This window comes from Engystomops pustulosus, chromosome 10 (assembly GCF_040894005.1).
Source record: "Engystomops pustulosus chromosome 10, aEngPut4.maternal, whole genome shotgun sequence".
NCBI lineage: Eukaryota > Metazoa > Chordata > Amphibia > Anura > Leptodactylidae > Engystomops > Engystomops pustulosus.
The window spans coordinates 35,607,922-35,625,923 of record NC_092420.1 but is presented as its reverse complement, the minus strand read 5'-3'; the positions used below and the strand labels follow the sequence as shown (position 1 = coordinate 35,625,923).

Genomic DNA, 18,002 nt, shown 5'->3' with positions numbered 1-18,002 from the left:
GGGGCAATTTACCTAATTTATATTAGCAATAGTGTAGTCCTATATGACTGAGTTCATGTTTAGTCCCGTTCAGTGTGCCTAAGGGTATTTGTGCGTATTACGATGAAAAATCACTTTATTGTTCTACTTACAAGGAGAATCTAAAAGCACACATCTATAATCAAAAGTACTTCAGATGCCAAGACACCTCGCCCCCAACCTCTTCTGGCTTAATCTGGGGCAAGATGATTTTTAAATGATCGCAAAATAATTGCAAGAGGGGTAAAATATCAGCAAATAAGCCAAGAGGGGAGCGACCTTGCAATTTTTTTCAATTATTTTAAAAAGTTAACGACTTCTTTACACCAAAAAGTCAGGAAAATCCTATGGTAAATGTCCCCCAGTGGTCTCACAGCACACAAATAATAAAGACACTGATATCGGTGTACAAGAATAAGACACACCGTTATATCACAGTACAGGCAATCCCCGGGTTACATACAAAATTGGTTCTGGAGGTTTGTTCTTAAGGAGAATTTGTATGTAAGTCAGAACTGTATATTTTATAATTGTAACTCCAGACAAAATTTTGTTGGTCTCTGTGACAATTGTATTTTAAAAATGTTGGGTTGTTATAAGAACCAGGATTAACATTAAAGCTTAATTGCAGACACCTTTAATAACTGTTACAGCTGTTTACTGTATCCTAGGGTTAAAGTACAGTAAATTACTAGAATCCAGAGGTCCGTTTGTAACTAGGGTTTGTCCGTAAATCAAGTGTTCTTAAAGGGACGGAATTTTCACTAAAGACAGGTTGCAGAAGCTTATTACACCTACATTTGCCTCTCTGCCTTTTATAAGCATTTGCATTACAATATAATTGTGTGTTATAGCTGACCTTGCACCTATACAAAATCCTGGGGTAGTCACAGAGGCTGGGCTTTGGTTTGGATGCATTTCAAAAAACAATATGTGACTCCCTCCTCAGATCTTAGACCCCACTTTTGTGCTCCTGTACAGCTCCCCCTCCTGCTCCTTCTCAGAGGTCACAGCCTGGTGAGATGACATCAGTGGGGGGGGGGGGAGTGAGCTGTACAGGAGCACAAAAATGGAGGCAGCCAGCAGCTCAGACAAGTCACATGTTGTTTTTTGAAATGCATCCAAGCCAAAGCCCAGCCTCTAGGGCTACCACAGGATTTTTATCAGGATGCAAGAGTAAGTTATAACACACAATTTTATTGTAATGCAAATGCTTAGAAAAGGCAGAGAGACATTTTTGCACTGCAGGTGTCATGGGCTTTTACAATCTGTCTTTAGGGAAAATGAGGTCCCTGGTGACAGGTTCCCTTTAAGTAGGGGACCCCCCGTACTAAGTTAAACACAAAAACAATATTCTTCTCAGTAATTTTACAGTACTAACGGCCACATCACACCATCGTTTTGGAACAATGCAAATAAAGATGAATGCTGCAGTGCAGGGTTAATTGATATCCAGAATTTTGTAATAAAATGTAATCAAGCTAATTACAATCCTGGATGACACATTCATTACTAACTGCTCCCTATGTCTAAGCTGATATGAGCCCCATAGCAACTGCTTTACTTGCTGCCCTGGTAGTTACACCCATGGTGACATCACAGATGCAGCTATACAGAAGGCATGTACTGGATGATGGGGGTTGCTATTCCGGAGCACTGTAGTAGGGGTTATGGCATTAGTGAGTTGTGACATAGCTATATTACATCATATCTATTGTGATGTATACATGCCATTATACTTCTTCTTATGGGAGTTTTCTTTACAAAAACATTTTCTTTATCTGAGTAATATCACCGCAATGCAACTAATGCTGTTACCAAACCAATATGACCAAGGACAGAAACATGGAAACAGTGACAAGACACCTTGAATATGGCTCAAAATTTATAACACCTGTATTGTATTGCTTGCTGACAGAAGGAGAGTGATTTTAAACTTAAAATCTTTCACTTAAAAAATATGTTTACGCATATTCTGACAACAGAAATATAATCAGAAGTGAACTACTACGCTGTCTTTTATGTTTACAATGCCACGGAAAAAATATGGGAGAGATTTCAGTATATAATGACCCTTCTGTTCTTAGGTCCTATTATGGCACATGAGATTCTGCCTTGCAGAAGGATGAGCTCTCTCCCCATAAGAGGCCTCCCCCAGTAACTACTAATAGTAATAACAGTACCTATCCATGTAACTTAAATAGATACTAACTAGCAGTCATTAGCACCTCTACCTGGCAGTACCACTGTCTGTTTACACTGCGGTCTGCAACATTAGGGTCCACACACTGCTGCCGGCCATGTGGGGTTGCCTTGGCTTCCCTCAGCCAATGGGGTAGAGCACAGGGCGGGGCTTTTCATTTAAAGAGGTGGAAGTAATGCCACTCTACTCATCTGGGTCCCACCGCCCGCCCCAGGATGCGGGACTAGCAGTTTTCACTTGGGCTAGGTGCACAGCAAGACTTTTACTTACTGTACCTTAATTGGTGGATTACCCTCTTTTTGTTACCTTAACACGCCAGTCCCACTGAAGAATCAATTTTGATGAAAAACGTCAGGGAAGTGTATGTGGATGGGGGGAAGTACTTTTTAACAAGGGCGGTCTCGCTACTGCCCTTGAAAGGGTGGGAGTTATAGGAGACACAGTAGGGGCAGCATTTTTAACCCCACTCCTATCTAGCTGCAACTACAGTACACCTGAATCACGATAAAGACACTAGGACAGATTGTTGCCAACATCAGATACCCTTAAGTTTGTACAATTTCACAATTGCTTTTTTTAACCGGTTAAGGACCAGGCCTTTTTTGTTTTTTCATTTACATTTTTCACTCCCCACTTTCAAAAATCTAAAACTTTTTTATATTAACATGATGGTATTGAGTATTCCATGCTATGTACTGGGAAGCGGGCAAAAAATTACAAATGCAGTGAAAATGGTGAAAAAGCACATTTGCACCATTTTCTTGTGGGCTTGGATTTTTCGGCTTTCAATGTGCGTCCCAAATGACATGTCTAAAAGCACATTGTAATTCCGAAGACCCGAGGCTGTCATGGCGATGGATGGCCGCTCTCTGATTATGTCACAGGGATGGTGCCCATGCGCCACCATCTTTTTGAAGTCATCTTTTCAAGCTAGCACCGATCACTAGCACCAGCTATGGAGAGGGCTTGGCCCGTGAGCCGTGAGCCCATACACCGGGACCCAACGCACACAGTGAATACACCTCGGGGCGGTTGGGAACCAGTTAATGTGATTCAATAAGAATTTGATATAAGGTACTTATACCACTCTTCCAGCTGATTATATGCTAGTTATTTACATTTAGAGTGATGTTCCACACCATTTTCTATTGATGCTTATTTGTTAGCTTAAATAGATAGTAGCATCTGCATCTTTATGACTCAGGTGCCATTGTCAGAGTGAGTGCAATGCAGCCAGGAGACGTCCTGGCGTCCACTCATATCTGTCTGGCTTCAGCAGTAAGAAGATGGGCAGAAAGGAGGCAGGAGCCAACTGAAATGAGTAACTGATTTTTATTTTTTGTAATAACCAAGTTTGGAGAGAACCTTATATGAGGGGCACTTAATTATTTAAAATGTTTAAACTTTTGGGCCACTGTATCATATACTATTTTGAAAGGACTATATATACTGCAGTAATTTTAGGGGGCCTGTATGTCATGTAATAATTTGGTGGGCAATATGTAAATAATAAGTTGTGGGGTTAGATGTAATACAATAATTTGGGGGAACATACATTGGGGGAAATAAGGATTTGATCCCATACCAATTTTGCAAGTTTTCCCACCACCAATGAAGAGGTCTGTAATTTTTATTGGAGGTACACTTCAACTGTGAGAGACAGAATCTAAAAAAGAAATCCAGAAAATCACATTGTATGATTTTTAAATAATAGTCTTTTATTCCATAAAATAAGTATTTGATACCATAGAAAAACATAGGTAAGCTGTGTCCTGTATTTCTTGACCAAGTTTGCACTCACTGCAGCAGGGATTTTGGCCCAGTCCTCCATACAGATCTTCTCCTCATCTTTCAGGTAACAAGGCTGTCACTGGGCAACATTGAGTTTCAGCTCCCTCCAAAGACTTCTAATTGGGTTCAGGTCTGGAGACTGGTTAGACCACTCCAGGACCTTGAAATGCTTCGTACACAGCTGCTCCTTAGTTGCCCTGGCTGTTTGTTTTAGGTCATTGTCATACTAAAAGACCCAAAATCCAAAATCTTGCATTACATGGTGTGATAAATGTGACCAGGGGGAGGCTTTCTAGTACACAAATTCACAACTTTCCCCCAGCCTCCGCTTAATTGGCCTAATTGAGCTAGGTCGTTTACGATCACACAGCAGGTGTCAAATCGTCTTCAGGCATTCACACCTCCACTCACAAACAGACTAAGGGCCATAAAAACTCTTATACCACTAGGTTGAATAGGGACAGTTATGGAGTTATGGCCCATCTCACCAGAAGACAAATACATTTTTCTATTTTTGATATTCAGGGGATAAAGAACACTTGGTTACACAAATATCAATATCTCTGTCCACCTATCCAGAGATATTGATATTTGTGTAACCAAGTGTTCTATATCCCCTGAATATCAAAGATCGAAAAATGTATTTGCAAATGGGATATAGCAAATGGGTCAGGTTTGGTATCAATGCGATCCAGGGATTTGCCCAGATCCAATGATAACAGAACCATGACCCTGACCACGACTTCCCCTTGAGAGGCTATGATTGACAGTCTGGAATGTTTCCTCCATTTTCTAATCATTGTGCCAACAGTTGTCTTCTCACCAAGCTGCTTGCCTATTGTCCTGTAGCCCATCCAAGCTTTGTGAAGGTTTACAATTTTGTCCCTAGTGACCTTAGACAGCAATTTGGTCTTGCCCCTGGTGGACAGGTTTGAGTGTGATTACATATGTGGATAGGTGTCTTTTATACAGGAAACAAGTTCAAACAGGTACAATTAAAGCATAACTGTAAAGTTACTGACAAAAATAGATTTAGCACCGCAGGAGAGAGGCTTTGACAAGAATTCCAGCAATACCTGTATCATGCTTCTGGTTTCTTCCTATACTGTGATATATCTGACATAATTGCTTATTAAATCAGATTCAGCTCTTCCTGAAGTGTGTGGGTACTTCCTGGCTGTGTCCAGTACAGGATATGTTTGTAATTGGCTGATCTGAAGACATTACTTAAGGCTTTTTGCCATTACGCTAAGGACTTTCAAATGATGCAGGACAGCATGTCTGTAATTGGACGGTCTGCAGCATGTGATGAGTCACATGCTTGTGACATCACTCAAGATCCTACTGACTCTCCCAATAAGCCTCCTCTCCTCTCTAGCTGTTCTATACGGTTTCCCATGGTAGCCATAAAGCTAGACAAATGGAGATGAACACCCTTAACACCTGCTGCCTTCTTTGGGGGGCTATATGTAATATAATAATTTCGAGGGAGCTATATGTATAGTGATATATAGTGCATTCCTTCTGCAGCTTTCATATGCAGAAGGGACGCATCCTCTATTCCATATGTTACTTGATTCTGGTACCATATGTAGGAAGTGAATTTCAGACTTGCAGGGGCAGTAATACTCATACAGCTTAGGGCCTGTAGCAGGTGCCCGCCTGCCTGTAGCAGGTGCCTGCTATAATTGTGACATCACCTCTGGGCCTCTGTGTACAAACAGAGACCAGCGGTGACAGGAGGGTCAGTGCAGCTTGGAGGGAAGGGGGAGTATAGTTGCTTTCTTGATTTACACCTGGAGCCTCTGTTAGGAAAATAAAGGTAAAGTGGTCTTGAATTGTTTGTATTTTATAAAAAAATTGTTGAAGAGAAGGGCAATATGTATGTGGTGTGGTGCCCCAGGGAGGAGGATGGGGGCTGTGGTGATCGGTTATTATAAATGTTGTTAGCATTTACTTACTGATGCTGAGTGCTGATTCTCACATCCTTATCCAAAGCAAAAATATCAGCAGTAATGACATAAACCATAAAACTTCATCCCTGCAGTCTCTGCTTACAAACCAAGAGTCGTTCACTGAATAAGAGAGAAGGAGGAAAGGATTGCCTTTATTTTTTAACTGATTCCTCATTTTTAGCGTCGGTGTGATGAGACTGGCAGTGAACTGCACATGCGCACCCTCTCTGCGCCTTCCAACTTGGCAGAGCTCAGGTACACATCGAGCCGATGAGCAGTTAACTGCGCAGGCGCACAGGTGTAGCGAGGGTGTAGGGCTCACCGCGCACACGCAAGGTTTGCTGCGTGGTGAGCTTACCTCAGAAAGGGAGAGTTAGTGGCTGATAGGATGTGGGAATTATGCTTATTGATGAGCTTAATGTTAGATTTGAAAAGAGCCATGAACCCAGGACTTGGCAGGGAGCCAGGTAAGATTTATTAGGGGATATTAGAGGAAGGAGCAGAGATCTGAAACTATTATTATTTAAAGTACTATGTATTGCTTATTAGGACCTGTCACCAGTGAAATTGTGCCTTCTGGTGACAGGTTCCCTTTGACCACTATGGGATATGATGACGCTATGAGAATTAAGATTACCGTATTTATTAGATTTGGTACAAAGTTCAATTGTAGTTTTAAATGACCATGTACAGTACACTAGAAAATTGTAATGCATAAAGTGTTGCAGGACAGTGGCTCTCTTTTTTTTTTAAATGTAGAAATGCACTCTTGTTTTTTTGTGTGTATCATCTTTCTTTCCAAATAATATATAATAATAATTCCTGGTGACATTGGGACTATGTTTATGAAAAAATTGCAAATAAAGGGACACAAGTCACAGATTTTGCACAGATATTGCGGAAATCGACGCAAGGTCAGAACTCCTTCAACAGGGTGCACTGATGCTTAAAGGGGTATTCCCATGAAGACAAGATAGTTAAATATACTCAGGATAACAAAATAACACATTCTCTACTTCCACTATTCTCTATCAGTCCTGGTGTACACAATTTTGGTTGTCCCTGGATATGACCGTAAATCTTCTTACTTTAGGGGGAGACATATTGTTCTCCTGTCTGATGCCGCACTGAGCTGATCTCTGAAGTGGCTTCCACCTTTGCCTTCCAAGACAAGCTCACGCAGAGAATTCCTGCCAGCAAGCAGCATGAGGAGAGTAAAGCTACAAGCTACAGACAGATAAAGTTTTTATCCAGGGGAGGGGTAGGGAGGCATATAGCAGAGTTCACAATGTATGTTATGGCTTAGAGCTAAGAATGTAATGTGTAATATGCACCTCATGGATCTCATTATCTCTGATCTGTCTCATCTGTCTTTTTCTATGTTACAGATACTAGTGAATATTCAAAACCTATACCCTGATAATCTTACCACTTTGTCAGCACAAAGGGATCATAATGTGTCTGCTTAGAGAGTCCCTGTCCACAGTACAATTGTAAAGGGTCTCTTGGTGTAAGAGAGACCTGGAGACCCTAAGAAGAAGAGAAATGTGGTTTATTACCACTCTCTCTTCTCTATAGACTTGTAAAAGAAAAAAAAGTAAAAGAAAAAAAACTGTGAAAAGTAAAAACGACAGAACTCGCAAGCTCCGGAACAGGGAGATATTTTGGATATTAAAATTGGACACACGGGCACCTATAGGTTTGAACAATAGAACAGATACTATGTATCTATACTGATGTCTTGGCATCACACCAATGCCTCTATTACTATTAGCATGTGCCTAGTTATCTGACTTGTATAGCTACCAATCTTCTTGCAAACCATACGCATGCGCATCACACGCTTACTCACGCCCACTATTCATTTAAAAATCCCTTCCTACACAGTACACGCCAGACCATGACTAAGGACGAAACATATAGCGTCCGAAACGCGTAGGTCCCTCTGTGTTTTTTATTTTTGTATGTAAGCTTACTACACTTTTTCCATATTGTATATTTCTCTATTTTTTTAATGAAGTCGAAATAAAGAAAATGGATTTTTTAACTTTTCATGAATGAGTGCTGGATCTCTCCATCTACAATCTCAAGTTCACCTGAACCGACACAGGACTTTTTTCCCTCTGGATCCTGGGCACCGTTCACACTTGATGCAGCAGAACTTCGCCGTAATGGATAGGTGAGCTGTACTATTCCCTTTTGCCTTTGTCTCGAAAAGTAAAAACACACACACAAAATTTGATTAAATATTCATTAAAAATATAGTAAACAAAACTTTTTGGAAATTAGTCTTCATGTATGTCTGGGCCCACTAACCCTAACCCTATCATCAAGCAAAAGATCTATGAGGTTGAGAGGCAGTTAACATCAAAACAGCATCTCTGGGAGGCTATTCTGACATCATACAAAGAAATGCAAGCAGAAACTCTCCAAAAACTCACACGTTCAACAGACGCAAGAATTGTGAAGGGGATATCAAAGATGGGTTTCCATGTTAACATATACAGTGCCTTGCGAAAGTATTCCGCCTCCTTAAACTTTACTACATTTCAGGCTTCCAACATAAAGACATAAAATTGTAAATTTTTTGGTGAAGAATCAACAAGTGGGACACAATTGTGAAGTGGAACAAAATTTATTGGATATTTTAAACTTTTGTAAAAAATAATAAACTGAAAGGTGGGGCTTGCAATATTATTTGGCCTTTACTTTCAGCGCAGCATGCTCATGTTCAGTGAGGATCTCTGAATTATCCAATGTTGTCCTAAATGACTGATGATGATAAATATAATCCCCCTGTGTGTAATGAAGTCTATATATAACTACACCTGTGCTGTGATAGTTTATGTTTAACCCCTTAACGAACTGGCCCTTTTTTGTTTTATCACTCCATGCCGTGTACTGGGAAGCGGAAAAAAAAATTCCAAATGCATAGAACATGTCGAAAAAACGCATTTGCACTGTTTTCTTGTGGGCTTGGATTTTACGGCTTTCACTGTGCGCCACAAATGACACGTCTACTTCATTCTTTTGGTCGCTAAAATCACGAGGATACCAAATTTGTATAGGTTTTATAATGTTTTTTATAAATTTACAAAAATGGAAACCTCCTGTACAAAAATTTCTTTTTGATTTTGCAATCTTCTGGCGCTTATAACTTTTTCATACTTCAGAGCTGTGGGTGGTGTCATTTTGTGAGACTTTTCAATGCAACAATTTTTAGGACTGTACGACCTTTGGTCACTTTTTATTGAATGTTTTATATTTTTCAAAATGGCAAAAAAGTGCCACGCAGTGAAAAACAGTTATTATATTTTGATAGATTGGGCATTTTTGGACGTGGTGATTGATACCTAATGTGTTTATGATTTTTACTGTTTATTTATATTTATATTAGTTCTAGGGAAAGGGGGAGATTAGAATTTTTAACTTTTTTTATTGTAATTTTTTAAAACTTTTTTTTTCACTATTTTTCAGACGCCCTAGGGTACTTTAACCCTAGGTTGTCTGACTGATCCTATCATATACTGCCATTCTATATGGGGATTTTCCACCTCATTCATAAAAATTTGCAAATCGCACACTGTAATGAATGGGTTAAAACGAGACAGCCTCGGGTCTTCGGAAGACCTGAGGCTGTCATGACGACCTATCGACGCTCCCCGATGACGTCACCAAGATGGCGGCTGCCAATGCAGTTTTCCCGGCGGCGATTGATGGGATAACACCAGTGATCGGTGCTCGCAACCAATCCTGGGTGTTACCGGTTAAGCCCCTTTCACACTTGCGTTTTTCACGCGCGTTTTATGCGCGTGCTTTTGATGCGCAGAACTTGCATTGCACTCTGACCCATTGTAATCAATTGGCTTTTTCAGACTTGCATTTTTTTTCACACACACACACGCACGTATTTTTTAACATTCGTTTAAATCTCGACATGCTCTACTTTTGCAAGTCACGCGCGTGAAAAATGCACACAAATGCATACAAGTCTATGGAGATGCATCAAAAACTAATTGCACTCTGAGACACATGCAAGTCCAACGCAAGTGCAATGCGTTTTTCACGCATCAATTGCCATAGAAAAGATAGAGCTCAGCGCTGAAAAAAAATGCACGTGAAAAACTGAGACACTGAACAAACTCTGACTGAAAACTGATTGAACTCTGATGCAAAATGTGCTTTTTTCACTGACCAAACCCTGATCGCACCCTGATCAAACTCTGACGTGATCTGCAACGCAAGTGTGGAAGGGGCCTATGGAGAGGGCTCAGCCGCCGTACTATTAAGGGTAATCATCATGTAGCATCATGTAATCATCAATCAGCATCATGTAGACCAGGAAGGATACTGTTGTGGAAAAGTTTAAACACGGATTTGGATACAAAATGATTTCACAAACATTAAACATCCCATGGAACACTGTGCAAGCAATCATATAGAAAAGAAAATCTACAATGGAAGGTTCACAAATAAACGTATCCAGGTGTTAGAATGGCCAAGTCAAAGTCCAGACCTGAATCCAATCGAGAATCTGTGGAAGAAGCCGAAAACTACTGTTCACGAATGCTTTCCATCCAACGTCACTGAGCTCGAGTTGTTTTGAAAGAAAGAATGGGCAAAAATGTATTAACTTAAGGAGGCCGAAAAAAATTGCACACCCCACTTTTCAGTTTATTATTTTTTACAAAAGTTTAAAATATCCAATACATTTTGTTCCCCTTCACAATTGTGTCCCACTTGTTGTTGATTCTTTACCAAAAATTACAATTTTATATTTTTATGTTGGAAGCCTGAAATGCGGCAAAAGGCAGAAAAGTTCAAGAGGAGGGGGGGGGGGCGAATATTTTTCTCAAAGCACTGTAAGGATGTTTTGGATGTAAATAGTTTTTAATAGGCTCTGGAAACTATTCAGAATGAACTGGCACTACTCAGGCCGGACATCTAAAACCTGTCTTCTTCTCTTGGAATCATTGTACATCACTCTAGGGGGAAGCAAAGAGGGGAATGTCGTAGTCAAACTTACAACAGACGCTTTTCTCAAAAGGCTCTCTATGCTCAACCCCCATCACCCGCCTGGAGATTGCAGAAATGACAGCTCTCTCTCTAATCCCTATGAAAGGTCCATCTCGTCCACAAGGTAAGACATAATACCAAAAACATACACATACTAAGAACAGATACCAGAAACTTAATATATTTACAATTTGAACCAACTTACATCAATTAAGCAGTACACAGGAACACACTCATCACTATTTTCGTTTAAGTGGACCTGTCATCAATAAACCACTACCAGTATGTTGTCAAGCAGCTAAGCAGCTTCTAGATCATGTTTCTTTCATGGCCCAGCATGCTGACATCATCCGGAAAATCAACTTTGAAATAAGTAATGTAATGTTTTATATAAAGTCAAGGAGGCGGAGTATTTAACATAGAAGTCAAGCTTTCCATGCCTCTGAAACCCTTCACTGTAATTGATGGCCCTGCATCCAGAGACATTGCTAAGCAGATCACTGGAAGTCCGATGCATGAGAAGAGTTTTACTTCAGTGTTAAACTTTCTGCCTCCCTGACTTTATGCAAACAGTTTACATTTCCCTTTAAAGTTAATTCTCTGGATGATGCCACCATGCTGGGCCATGAAAGAAACATGAGTTGGAAGCTTGTCCAGCTGCTTGACAACATACTGATAATAGTTTATTATGGCAATTTCTGATAGCAGGTTCCATTTAAGGCCTACAGGACCCACTGAATTTGTCTTTATGATCCATTTAGCCTCTCTTCTCAGAAGAGCCCTATGCCTTTCACCCTCAATTCTTAAAGGCAATTCTAATCCACAGTATTTTAAAACTGATGTATTCCATTGATAGATTTTTCTAACATGGTAATGTAACCTTGGAGCCCCCTCTCCTGTTCAAATAGATTTACAGTACCTCCACAGAAGGCCTTGGCTGCAGGCTACTCCACAAAAGGTCCGGGGCTGGTGGAGTCGGCTTTCTTTCACAGAAGAGGCTTGAGTATCAGACTAAAATGGGCCCCATTTTAGTCTGATACTCAAGCCTCACAGTGGCTGTCACAGTTTAATATAACAACATCTTCCCATGCGCTGAGCTGTCTCGTCTTAGTTTTGCTGCAGCACACTGGAAGTTGGTCTTCCTGCCCCACTCACCCTCATCCTGCAACCACGCTATAATGCCCCTGCTGCTTTTTGTAGTTTTTTAAAATAGTTTGCCCAGAAATAAATGAGAAAACATGATAATAACTTGTACTAACAAATACTCATAATATGTAGCCTATAAACTACACCCACAATAAAACTGAAAATTACCAGGCAATATAGAACATGTTCTAAATATGAATTATTATAAGGTTCTACTTTATTATATAGTGAGTGTTGATTTTGGCCAGCAGCAATCTGTATTCCATACTCATATATAAATTAATAAAGGATTTCATGTGATGTTTCAAAATCCTATAGTGACTAATATAACATACATGTAGAATCAGGCGACAGCTGGATCTGCTGGTGTAAGCAGTCACACACCAAAATCAAATCTAGATAAAAATGTGAAAGTAACAAGGGCGGGTTAAGACTGCCATGGGCCCTGGATTTTATTAATAACATAGCCCTTATAAGTCCGTAATTCACTTCCTACATATAGTACTAGAATCAGCTTCTTGGGGAGTGGAGGCTGCGTCCCTTCTGCCTGATTTCAATCTGCGGTTATAGAACCTCTGGAGGACCTTCTAAGGTACTGAAATGGATCTTGTGTACATGTGTATGTACGAGAGCAGGAGCACATCTACAAGGATTTCATGGGTGAAGGTCCTCCTGAGTATAAAACTTGTGGTAGTGCTTGGGCCCAGGGCTACTGCCAAAACTGCCAATATTATAATCCACTACTGGAAAGTAATATTACAAATTCTATACATCATTAGAAATGAATACAAATACCAACATATTAAACACCTTTCAACCAATTACCTTTTTCATTTTTGCATTTCTTTGCTCCCCTACTTTTCCACGTGCCGGGGTGCTTAAGGATTGTTTACTGCTATACAAACTGTACATGACATACCATTTATACTTGTGTATAAGCCGAGTATTTCAGCAGAAAAAATGTGCTGAAAAAACTCATCTCGGCTTATACACGAGTCAAGTAAAAAATAAAAAAAATGTAATACTCACCCTCCGGTGTCCGGATAGTTGGCAAGGGTCCCGATCTTCAGCGCAGGGCTCACGATCTTCTGCACGGGTCCCGGCAGCTCCTCTTCTCTCTTCATTCTTCTTTCTTCTGTAGCCGGCAGATCGCGTCCATGCGGCAGTGTCGCCGCTGATGATGTATACTACATGGGGGCTGGCTAGCTGTACACTAAACCCTCGGCTTATACTAAAATACTTATATTTGTACTTATACAAATTTAATAGATAAACTAATAATATGAACAAAATTTAATAGATAAAAAATAAAAACCTTTTGTATGAAAAAAATGTATTTGCTTTGTCATATTCTGAAGCCAATAACATTTTTCATACTACATTGTACACAACTGGCAAGAGTACATTTTCATTTTTTGAGGACTGTACAACCTATTGATCTCATTTTATCAAAAAAATGTTTGTTTTGCTAAATTCTCTGTTATAGGGTTCACCAATGGGAATAATTGGTTAAATATCTTCATAGATTGAGACTTTAGGGACACGGAAATACGTAACATGTTTATGTTTTTCTGTTTAGTTTTGTATTCTCGGGAAAGGGGGGCGTTTTTTAGTTTATTTATTGTCATCATTTTTTACTGTTTTTCAGGCACACTATAATATTTTAACCTATTTGGTTTGATCATTCCTGCCATAAAATGCAATAAAGTACCAGCACATCTATTGCATTTACAGACCTGCATAAATTACAGGTCCTGGAGTCTTATATGGACTTGTTTACAGATCGTTACTACTAGAGATGGGCAAATTTGTCAAAAAATTTGAATTGAATCATGACAAATGAAAAACAGGTATTTCCTAGCTGAAGAGAGCCTGTAGGGTGTTGTAGAACATTGTGCCATGCTTAAATATGCATAGGGAGGGTGGTTTGGTCTTCAAACAATGCTGTGTTTTAGTATGACACGCACATGAGAGTCGCCGCTCTTAGAATCGCTTCACTCTTCAATTCCATGGGCACTTACAGAGGCCAACTTCACCGAGTAAGTGAAGCGGGAATGTAGCCTGACAAGGTAACGTCTGTACCAGCTCAAGCTCAATGTAGGGGTAATATACAAAAATTGGGTTAAACACCCCCCAAATAAGATTATAAGCTACTCAGAAAGAACAAAGCGGGTGTGTATACAAATGGTATAAACTTTATTAAATGTAATTAGCATTAAAAACAATTAAAAACAGTGGCAAAACACTGAAAATTACATAACATCCCATACATAAACCCCGGTCACTGTAATCAAATAATTAGGAATATATAAAGATAACACTGCAATGGTGCAAACATTCAAAGCCAATAAGATAATCTCAGCAAAAAATCACGATGTATAAGTATGTAGAGGCTTAATACCAAAGCAGTGTAGAATGCCAAAAGGAATCAAAATACAGTTAATAGAATATTGCCCAGTAGTAGATGCAGATGTGGGAGAAAGGACCCCACGGGTCGGGCTTCGTCAGGGGAAGTGAAGCGAGAACGTAGCCTGACAAGGTAACGTCTGTGCCAGCTAGAAAGGACGGAGCTGAAGGTCAGGATCCCACTATAACATCAAAGAGTGCACTCTTTTTCACACTGACATCAGATGATTCCATAGATTACGACAGAACCTGTTCTGTTAAATGCTTACACATGTAGAAACCCCCCCGTAAGAGTGCAGAGGTTGTCGGCAGTAATTTTGCACTGACTTCACTGATCATTTTGCCCTTCTTTTCATCCGTCAGTGTCTGCTTTCAATCAGTCAATAATCCACCAGTATTGCAAAAGCCAAAAACAAACGGGAGTTGTTCCATAACAGAGATGGTCAGTAAATGGGATATTTGCATGTCCTCTGTGTTCTGTATCCACTTCTGCTTTTGGCTATCAATCCTGAAGGTTTTCATTCCTTGTGACAGATAAAATGAAGGGGAAAACCAAACATAGTGGCAATGTCATATAGTGGTGGAGGGTGAATACAGCATTATAGAAATCACAGAGTGTTCCAGGAAGACAGCGGCAGCAGCATGAGTATGTGGCAAGAGTGGCACAATGACAAATTCTGGAGCTGGCAGCAACATGGTAGGCCACAGAGTGGCACAATGACAAAGTGTGGAGGCGGCAGCAGCATGAGGTCAGAGAGTGACACAATGGCAAATTCTGGAGGTGGCAGCAGCAGGAAGTCAAAGAGTGGCACAATGACAAATTCTGGAGCTGGCAGCAACCTGGTAGGCCATAGAGTGGCACAATGACAAAGTGTGGAGGTGGCAGCAGTAGCATGAGGTCAGAGAGTGGCACGATGACATTCTTTAGGTGACAGCAACATGGTAGGCCCCAGTGTTGCACAATGACGAAGTTTGAAATGAATTTTTTAATTTTTAATTTAAATTTGAAGATTAGAGATGCCACATGCATCATTCATTACAATTTCCCTGAAAATATTGGGGCTCATTTACTAAGGGCCCCGTGGACTGCACTTTCGTCAGATATCCCGACGATTTCCATTTTGCACTGATGGGACAGGTATTTAAAAGGTGTTTTTGGTGCAAGCGATCGGATTTTGGCGCAATTGCGCTGGCTTTCATGCTACAGAAAATCAGGGGGCGAGCCGTTAGACGATCCGATGGATTCGGACAAACTGTGAAATTTAACTTCAAAATGGTGTTGCAAGCCAAGCACTTACATGCACCGGGAGGAAGATGGTGAACTCCGGCGGACCAGACCGGGGATGCGGCAGATGCAGGAAATCGGGTGCACAATCTAAGTGAATAGTGGCACAGTGCATTCCGGACGGACAATGCACTTTAGGAAACTCTGAGGGACCGGGTAAGTAAATGTGCCCCATTATTTCTTTGCCAAAAAGGAACCGCAAAGGTGGCAGCAGCAGCAGCATGAGGTCAGAGAGTGGCACAATGACAAATTCTGGGGGTGGCAGCAGCAGCATGAGGTCAGAGAGTGGCACAATGACAAATTCTGGAGGTGGCAGCAGCATCATATAAGGTCAGAAAGTGACCTGTGAGTGAAAGTGAGTGTGGAGGTGGGTGACAATTCCAGTCCCTGGTAAAGATGGTGGGAGGCAGATGGAGCAACTGGCAGCAGATGTGTGGCATCAGGCGGTTGGCAGAATCAGAATAGTGGATAAGGCAGGTAGTTAGAATCCAGACTAATTTCTCAACCTTTTGGAGAGGCGTCAGGGCTGAGCTAATATGATGCATAAGGCATTGCTGTGTTGAAATCCTGGCCAACTCACCCCCGATTCATCTTGACAAAGATAAGTCTCTCCACATTATGGGTGGAAAGCGAGTTCTCCTTGGAGTAACAATGGTCCCCGTCGCACTGAAGATACCATACTACTGCCTGATGCCATACTACTGGCCTGGCAGGACAGCTTCTCTACTGCAAACTCCGCAAGTTGCGGCCACGCATCAGGTTTGTCTGCCCAGTTGTCCAGGGGATCCTCTACCTGGGGTGGTAGAGTGCTGTCCAAGTAGGCCACCGCCTGCTGGTGCAGGGTCTCTCCATGTCCAGCTGCTGGCGACGGCTACCCTCCTGACTAGTTTGGTGAAGGAAGCTGCTCATTAAGAACTCCAGACTTAAGCTGCTGCTGATGGAGATGCTACTGCTCCTACACCCTCCCCCCCAGATCTCCCCACAACAGCCGTGGCAGTAGTATGTGAGCGATGATTGCCAGGAATCCCCTGGTCAGACCTGACAGAGGATGGCCAATGGCGCACATAGGCGGCGGGCAACTGTCTGCACAGTATTTCTCTATAGTAAGCCAGTTGTTCCTCCCTCTCGGGAGCTGGAAAAATGTCACACATTTTGGACTGGTAGTGAGGGTCCAAGAGGGTGGAGAGCCAAAACTCATCCCTATGCTGGATGTTGACTATTTGGCTGTAACTAGTTAGGCAAAGCAGCATTCTGCGGGCTATCTCCACAAGTGCGTCTGAGGGACTCCCGGCCTCCATCTCCACTGTATAATGCCACGGTGCTTCTGGGTCATCTGGCTCGTCTTCTACCTCCTCCGGATGCTCCTGCTCCTCCTCTCCTGTCACCTGAGTAGAAAAACCACTAATTTAATCAGACTCTGATTGTGCTTCAATGTCCTCCTCCTGTTCAGCCTCCAAAAGACTAATGTGGCCATGAGATGTAGTCGCCACTTCTCCAGTGCCCTGATCAGACAAATTTTGCAGCATCAGTTCCAGGGCATGAAGCAGTGGAATGACGTTATTCATCCCGCAGTCCTGGCAAAAGACAAATAACATGACCTCTTCAAGGTGTCACACATGAGCTACCAGTGGCTGATATCAAAGTTACACAGGGGAGTACTCCTATCCGCTTGCATCATCAAAAAAAATCATTAATGGCTTTTCTTTGTTCATACAGGTCTAACATATGGAGGCTGGAATTCCAACGAGTGGATACATCGCATATCAGCCTATGTTGGGGGAGGCTGTTCTGCCACTGCAACTCGAGGAGGGTGTGCTTGGCTTTGTGAGAATGGCAGAAGTGCATGCACAGTTTCCTGGCCATTTTTAGAATGTCTTACATATGGGTGAAAGACTTCTGGAACCTGTTGACAACCAGATTGAACACGGGCACCATGCAGGGTGCATGGAGCATCCCTCCTCCGTGCAGCGCACATACCGTGTTCCTCCCATTGTCTGTCACCATGGTTACGATTTGCAGTTTTCGTGGGGATAGCCACAGATTGATTTCTTTCACTTACTCAATCATTCACTCAGTGGGCCTTAAAGGACATGTACTGGCCCTGACTGTAGTTACAGCTCCACACATCTGCGCTTGCGTGTACCTTGGAAGAAACCGATAAGCTCAAGGACTGGCCCACCTT

General features: G+C 41.5%; 1 long non-coding RNA gene across 1 annotated transcript; it reads left to right on the top strand.

Moving 5' to 3' along the window:
- The first annotated feature begins 7,973 nt into the window (after positions 1-7,973).
- LOC140103907 (uncharacterized) lies at positions 7,974-17,720 on the top strand. Its single transcript, XR_011850203.1, has 3 exons — positions 7,974-8,146; positions 10,957-11,107; positions 17,537-17,720. It is a non-coding gene; the product is annotated as an uncharacterized lncRNA (long non-coding RNA).
- Positions 17,721-18,002: the final 282 nt, after the last annotated feature.